At 37.6% G+C, this 8,595-nt stretch overlaps 1 protein-coding gene across 1 annotated transcript in view; it reads right to left on the bottom strand.

The window, feature by feature from the left end:
• The window catches only part of Ctnna3 (catenin alpha 3), a 1,668,564-nt gene that overhangs the window by 515,650 nt on the left and 1,144,319 nt on the right, over nt 1–8,595 (bottom strand). The gene's annotated exons all lie outside the window — the stretch shown is intronic.

Here is an 8,595-nt window from a genome sequence, read left to right as displayed (position 1 = left end):
AAAACTATATAGAAATTTAAATTTACATGAACTATCAAAACAAGTAAGCAAAATAGGAAAATAAAAATGAAATGTGTTATTTGTCATAATAAAACAAAACTATTAGCAAGTAATTTACGGATGAACAAAAATGGAATTTGGGGTCAGATGCCACATTTAATTCACCTCCATCTCATCAGCTCCCTGTGGCTTCATTTAGGTTGTTCACTTTCTGTGCCTTAAGGCTCTAATTTGTAAGGACCATTAAAGTGTTTGTTATATGTGGGGCTGAAGAGAGGCTCAGTGGTTAAGAGTAACTGCTGCTCTTGTAGAGGACCTGGGTCCAATTCCCAGCAACCTCATGGCAGTTCACAACCATCTATAACTATTTTTCAAGGGGATGGATGCCCTGTTCTGGCCCCTGAGGGCACCAAGGATATACATGGTACACCTAAATACATATAGGCAAACACACTATACATAAAATAAAAACAAATAAATCTTAAAAAATTGTTTGGTGCATAGTGTGTGGATTAAATTGGATTAGCTAAGTAAAGCTACAAATAATCCAATCACTTCAGGAATAGCTTATGACAAAATACAAGGAAGTTTTAGAATTTAAAATAATACTATTTATACAAATATACTCAGAGAATTGATAGTTTCCTTCTGTTCAACAATCATTTTTATATTATAATTAGCAAAATGTTCTCTAGTTAAATACATACATTTAAGGAAAACTGATCTAAAGTAAAATTAATGCAAGAGACAAAAAAAAAATGCTTATAAATTCCGAAAACTAATCAACAGGCATGACAGTGCATGACTTTAATCCCAGCACTCAGAGGCAGGCATATCTCTGTGAAACCCAAGCCATAGCAAGTTGCAGGCCAGGTATGGCTATAGGAAGACACTTTCTCAGACAGACAGACAGACAGACAGACAGACAGACAGATAGACAGGCACACACACACACACAAGAAAAAGATGAAAATAATAATTTACATTATAGCTTAAAACAATGCAAAATAATTATTTTCAATACTGAGAAATACATAGGTAATGGACTTCTTTTAATTGGACTTCATTTTTTAATCCACACAATGGAGACTTTGAAGTGGAAGAAATTTCTACTGTCTTCCAAATCATTTGGGTTCAAGTGGAGAGATTAAAAAAGAATTTGCCATCTTTGCCAAATCACTTTTCTTTAAAAGTGAATTCTGTTTGAGAAGCATCTACATAGTTTCCTTTTAATGTATCATCTGTTCACATATACATGAGTGTAAAATCTAAGCTATTCACCAAATGCCAAAATCTATTTTATAATAACAGGTTGACAAAGTTAAAAAGGGAAAAAATGTTTGTAATATCTGAAGTTGAGGATTACACATTTTCTTCCTAAATTTGAAAATTTTCAAGACAGGACTTCAGTCTTAGCACAGGAAGTATCACACTGTGGGCGGGCTTTAGTTGTTCACTGCCTTGCCTTACTTCCTGCTCCCTCTCTGCTTCCTGAAAATGCTTAATACTCTGAGCTCTCAGCTCTCTACTCCAGCTACCTTCTACCATGCCGCCTCTGAGAGTGTATTCTCTCTCTCTCTCTCTCTCTCTCTCTCTCTCTCTCTCTCTCGTTTTCTCTTGCATGTCCAGATGGCCATTCATTGCTGCTGTTCCTTCTCCTAAAGCATCATTTCCTTAGGGTAGCTTTATCAAATCTAGGGCAGCTTTCTCTTTATGTACTTTAAGTAAACATTGGCCTCTCAGCGTTGAGTCTCACTCTTCAGTAGAGCCCTCACCTGATACATGCATGGTCCTCACCTCCTGTTACTTACTAAAATGTAGGAATCTTTAAGTCTTACTGTTACTTCCTCAGGGCATGTGGACCCAGCCAAGCAGAATCTCACCCACATAACCAGCATTGTAGCCAAAGGTTCTCTCTACTTGGCAGACCTGCAGCAAATGTATTAAAGCCTTTCCAAAGCGATAAAGCTCATCCTTGCAGGGAACTCTTATACCAGTACTTTAGAGGATGAAAATCTGGCCGTGTCATTTTATTTATAACTAAATACTAGAAACACTGGAAAAATGGCCAATTCTAACGTTCATATGCAACGGGGAAAATATTCATCAAATCTTCACCTTCAACTATTGGTGATTAGCCCAAGCTGAGGCACCTCTCCAATGGACCTGGTTATCAGGCTTTCCCCATGGATACAATCCATGCTCGAGTCCTGTGACGGTGTGAATATAGAGTTAGAGAAAGATAATAATATGTCATTTCCTCCAAGAGATCGCCCTGTTCGAAACCTTTCCATTTTGCTTGGTCTTCAAGAATTAACTAATGTGTTGTTTTCTGTTGTTTGTTTTTCAGCTAGAGAACAGAACAAGAAAATAAGAGAAACGCCAAGCTAGAATTTCCATTCAGAAAACCAATCAAGATTTTTACCACATATTTAGGGTCAAAGACCTCCTTAATCTATTTTTAAAACCCCCAAACAAAGGGAAAGCTGTCGATGGAAGAAAAAAAAGTAAAAGCTACCAAACCTTGTCAGATGTGCCCACGACAGGCATGATCACTGAAATCATTGCAGCTGTTATTTGGTAGAAACTGTGTGTGTAAATGATACATAAGCAGAATATTCTCCCATGGAACAATTGCTGTCATTTTAAATTAGATACTTTGATAGTTCAGACAATTCAGTCTTTCTAAATTTTCCCATAATAATCTATCAGCAATATAATATCTACTATATAAAATTTGATTACATTTTATTATTTGTCATTTATATTGCTTTGTATTAATCCAGAAATTACATTATTTACTAACTAGTAAAGTACAGGGGCATCAGTTTCAACAGAAATAAGCTAAATACAATTAAGGTATTATATCAAAAGAAAATTCCTCATTGTTTAAGGTATTAAGAGGTAGACGGACTGGGGAAATGGCTCGTTGGTATAGTGCATGCAGTCCAAGCATGAGGATCTGAGTTCCAGGCCCAACATTCATATTAATGGCCAGGCTCAGTAGAGTATGCTTATTGTATCAGCACTAGGACATACACAGTTCCATCCCTGACACCCCCCCCCGCCCCCGGCCAGCTAATGAAGCCTAAATGCTGAGGCTAGTGAGACCTTGTCTCAAAACACAAGGAGGACCCACCAAAGGAACAACTTTGAATTTGACCTCTGCTTGCATAAACAAGTCCAGGCACATGTACACACACACACACACACACACACACACACACACACACACGCATGCACACACGCACATGCATGCACGCACATACACACAGAAGTTACATTTTGAAGATAATTTGTTGATTTGTTGTTCATTCTGGTAATAAAGAAAATGTATATATTTCCCCCAAATAATTGCAACTGAAACCGTATGCATGCACGCACATACACACAGAAGTTACATTTTGAAGATAATTTGTTGTTCATTCTGGTAATAAAGAAAATGTATATATTTCCCCAAATAATTGCAACTGAAACCATTTAAAATAGTCCACATAAGAAAAGGGATCCTCTTGATTACAACAGAGGGTACAGGCTCTGAATCATTATTCCCTCTCCCAGACGTGGAGGATTTAATTGCTGAAGACTATTCAGTGGTGTCTGCTGAGTACCATGGCCATGCACAGAGTACTGTAATCATTATATAGTGAAAAACAATAACCTGCATTCAGAAGGAGTCACTATGTCAGTATGCTTCTCAACAGAAAAATAACAAGATTTCCAGTGAAATTGAAGGAGTTTACAGACAAAAATTACAGCACACAGATATAATCAACACTGCATGCTGGAAAGCATCCTCTTTTATATGAGTTCAGACCTATACTTTTTACTGTAAAACCTTAAGTATTTTTTTCTGGGCAGGTCCCAGCAGACAGTAAATAAGGCTATGGTTTTTTTTTATTATTACAGGCTTGAATTCATTTTCCTGTGTGCAACACCCATGAATAAGATACCACTGTTTCCTGGGAATTGGACTGTGAAAATTAGAATGAGTACTGGGACACCTAGCCAAAAATGGGAGGGAATTTTCCCTGGGGAAATATAGACAGCAAACCCACAACGGTTTTTAGCACCTGGCAAAGTCTCTTTGAAGAGCTAATGTCTTTATGCACTGGGTTAGGAAGAGCTGGACACTGTCCACAATGCAGGCCAAGTATCATTACCACGGTGGCTGAGATCTTTGCATAACAGATAGGGCAGCTTCATTCAGTTTTCTAGTCTCATTTCTAGCCCTTGCAGTAAGGGATGGTGAGCAAGTAGCCTGAAGTCTAGAGTCAGGTGAGCCTACGGCTGTACCGGAAACAAGATGAAATGAGTACTTAATATGCAGAATCCACAGAATTACGGCCAGTTGAATGTGAGAGATGAGAAATGTGAAGGAGTTAAAAATATTCTCAAGTACCTGGTGAGCAAAATGATAGGCTAATGAACACACTGAAATTAGGATATAGAAGTAAATCTTTTGGGGGATATATATAGATATAGATATAGATTCGGTATAGATATAGATATATAATTTCAGAAACAAAATCTAGAAGCAGAAAAATTGATCTTCCAAATTGTCAACATGAAACCATGAAACACTACAGACTTGTTGGATTTGGGTCATAGATTGAGTTCCAAGAATTGAAAGGCAATTGAGATGATAGAAATAAAGAGAATTACAGAGGTTCCTAGAATTCAAGATTATAAGTCTAGAAAGAAAGAAAGACATTCAAAAAGATATGGCCAGAGGTTAGTAAGAATTTCAATAAGAAGACAGTAGTGAATGGAATAAAATGCTAGTGACCAGTGGAGTAAGGTAGTCATAAACAGAGATTCATTAACTTGACATTATAGACATTACTGCCTTCTACAGAGAACTTGTGGTCAGAGCCTGTGACAGACATTTGATGGTATTATGATGAGTAAAAATGGATGATAAAGTGTATTATTAGCAATGGAACATGAATATATTTAATAGACATTCTTTGTTGAGTTTGACAATATATTATGAATTAAAGTTCTCTCTTTCCTCTTTTATACCACCCCCCACCATATGCTGAGTGTATAGGAAGGATTGCTGTTAAGTCTGAAAATCTTTTCTTTGTTTCTCTGACCTATCATCTTGTCATGTAGCCCAGACTGCCCCCAAACTCATGGTGATCCTCTTGTCTCAGCTTCTCAATTGCTGGGATTATAGGCATGTACCACCTTGCCCTGTTTATATCCTGAAATTTTTAGAGTAACATTTATACAATAAAGATAAGTTGACGCTCATAGGTCAGGTATGAAACAGAATGCAAAAGCATTAAAAGAAAAGAATTTTGTGTTTCTACTGAAAGATTTAAATAAAATTTAAAACCATCAGTAGCTCACCTAGTTGTATATGAAATATTTTTCTTTCACAGAAATTGTTTTCCAAATAGCTTGAATAGTTCCCCTGGATTTGGAAAATGATTACAGAAACAAGCTGAATGACTAGGAGGAAATGCAGCAATCAGCTCTTGAACACAACTGATCATTTCCTTAAATCACTGAACCTAATTATGAGCAACTCTCTATAAATAAGAACAGGATTGTGATTGGTCACAAAGAAAAGGCATCTCTGTGTCTTTGAGCACAGGGCTCATTCTTAGTCAAGACTCAGAATTTCAGATGTAGAACAGAATGGGTGGTTACATGGAACACACTCTATACCATGACTTCATTCAATGTCTTTGGATAAGCCTCCATTGAAATCATGCTTTTCCTTAGTCTACCAGTGTTCATGTGAGGTAATCTTTAAACCAACTTTTGTGGTACTGCTCAGTAAGAAAGAAATCATCTGAACATTATGTCCCAAGAGCCTGTAATACTCTGGTCATGCACCTCTTCCCCTGACTTTCACAATCTTTTTACTCCCTCTTCTGCAACGGTCCCTGAGCCATGAGTGGGTGAAGTTTAATAAAGGAATAGTGTCCAGGGACCCACATTCTGCAAATTCTCATTCTCTATACTTTGGCCAGTTGTGGCCTTTGTGTTCATTGCCCTCTTTTGCATGAGAAAGCTTTGCTCATGAGAGTTGGGAGATGCATTAGTATTTTTCTCTACCCCTGTTCCACTATGTTCCATGAGTCATAGGTATAGAGGTTCCATTGTAGATGTGTCACTTAGGGTTGGGCATCTCACAGACACTTAATTTCTATGTGTAACCAGTTGTGGAACTCTGTAACGTAAGAACCTACAGCAACAGTGTCAGGACACAAAAGACCCATACAAACTCAGATAAAAATCCCAGTAAAGAACAGGGGAAATGGGCAAGAGGCTCCAACCTTAGCTGAAGAACTATTGGCAGCTGCTTAAGGGAGAGTTGGGTGAGGGATACTGCTGGATGAGGGAGAGTTGATCTTCTTTAAGGGAGTGACTCTATACAGGCTGACTAGACCCCAGTGAATAATCTTGTACTGAGGACCATCTGGGTACACTAACTTGACTTGATAGACCTTAACATATATGACGGAATGCAGGAAATTCAGTGGGAGGGCTATAGGGGTGGGGGAGGGGGTATGCAGAAGGGGGCATGAAGATGATTCAGATGTTTTGGAATAAATGTGCAAAAATTCAATAAAGTATACATTAAAACAAAAGAAGTAAGTCTCTATTATATTATGTGAGTTTATTGTGTTGGTTTTATGTTTATGTTTTTGTTTGGGGGAAAAGGGACATACTGTGTATGGCTCAGACAAGCCATGAACTCGGGGGAGTCCTCCTGCCTCAGCCTCTGGAGTGCTAAGATTATAGGCATGTGTATCATGTCCAGCAAGAATAAATATGTTAATATTGTCAGAATAGAAAAATGAGAACGGATGATCAAAATTCTTAGGTCTTTCTCCAAGAGCTCTTAACCACACTGAAAAGTCAAAATAAATAATCGTCATATCAAGGCATATTGCAATTATATTCTGAACCTTAGATGATGCTCTTTCTCACAGAGCATTCATAGGTTAGTAACCCACTCAAGGGCCCAGTGCCTCAAAATAGCCAGCTTCTCAGTGATTACTCTTTAGTGACACAAGTTTGTATTGTACTTCACCTTCTTTTTTTATTCAATTTACCCGTATAAAAACTCAAACAAAAGGAGTATTCAGCTTGATCATCAGAGAAACATCTCTTTACAAACATTCACAGAATCCTCTGTTTCAGCACTCTTGGGTTCTGGCCCTAGAATCATAAGAGTAATTGACTTCACTGAACTATGCATGGTTCAGACTTGCTATTCTATGGAAGCTTTTTCCAGAGGCAAGCGTTTATGAACCCATAGTGTTTGGAGCTCATATCTTTAGTGGCTTTGGACATGTGGACTTTGAACTTGAGCAGCCTTTCTTGTGGCTTGTTTTTAAGACAGAGCTCTATTGCAATCCATATAACCAACAAGCCTTGCTCTTCTGACAGTTCAGCCTGAGGGCATCCATAGCAGGCATCTGAGACTTCACTGACATGCCATTTAAATAATTATTAAAAGGTCACTTGCATATGGTGATGGATAGACCAACCACTGGAAACACAAGAGAAACTGCTGATGCTGTTCAGATGCTGGGAGCTGCTGCAGATAAAAGATCAGCGCCTTCTGTCACAAAACGTTATACCTATAAACAAACTCCATCCTGGCTAGAGTTTAGCTCAGAAGAAACAGAGTCTTTTAAGTATAGCTCACATATGAGCCTTAACTGAGTTTCATTATAGTATTTTTATAATTTTCCCTAGGCCTATTATTTTAGTTAATTTATCTGTTTCATTTATTTGCACATTAGATCTAACTTACCTTCCCTGTGGAATTTTTGTTCAAGTATGGTGTTATATGTGAAGCTATTTTTTCTATCATTACTTATGGCAATGATTTTTACAATATGGACATACTTTGGACAGATGACTTTTACCTAATCTTGCAACCATAAAGTGAATCTTATATTAGCTTGTTTATAATATAGTCAAGCTCACTGAGGCACGTACTCCTCATATGACCTGGGCATATGGCCTTAATTCCTCATGACCCTTTCTTGATGCCAGCCCCAAATATTGTATGAATGTATGTGTGTATGTTTACAAATGAATGCTCTTAAACATCACTTAGCTATTGAAATCAGTACAAGAAAAAGATAATGACTGTTCATGGTTGTGTATGTGTGTGATATTCGAAGGCAGTAGAGGACTGAAAAGGAAAAATTCTTGTCTAATAAGAAAAGTTCTGATTTTTACTTTTCTGTTTCATGCTAGATATATAGTTTCAGCAAAAGAAAAAGCAAGCAAGCCATTTGTTCAAGAGCAGAGTTCCAAGAGAATTCTGAAGGAACAAGGTCTCAGCACTTTGGGTACACTTGGCTTTAATGAGTACCAAGAGGCAGAGCTGTAATGTTGTTATCTCAGAGTAACTGCCAAAATTACTGTTCTGTTATATTAACTCCTAGTGTTGTTCAAAACATTGTTCCTCTAAGTGTCATCTCTGATAACAGCAGTGTTATCTTGGGGATTCCTGGACATGCAGATCTCTCAGAACCCAACATAGCCCTCCTGGACAAGGAGCTGCATCTTAACAAGGTCCTTGAGTTTTCAGCAATACATTAAATATTAAAGTCA

This window comes from Nannospalax galili, unplaced genomic scaffold, assembly GCF_000622305.1.
Source record: "Nannospalax galili isolate Female #2095 unplaced genomic scaffold, S.galili_v1.0 scaffold116, whole genome shotgun sequence".
NCBI classification, from domain to species: domain Eukaryota; kingdom Metazoa; phylum Chordata; class Mammalia; order Rodentia; family Spalacidae; genus Nannospalax; species Nannospalax galili.
The sequence above is the reverse complement of the archived record's forward strand: the minus strand, read 5'-3'. Positions and strand labels throughout refer to the sequence as shown.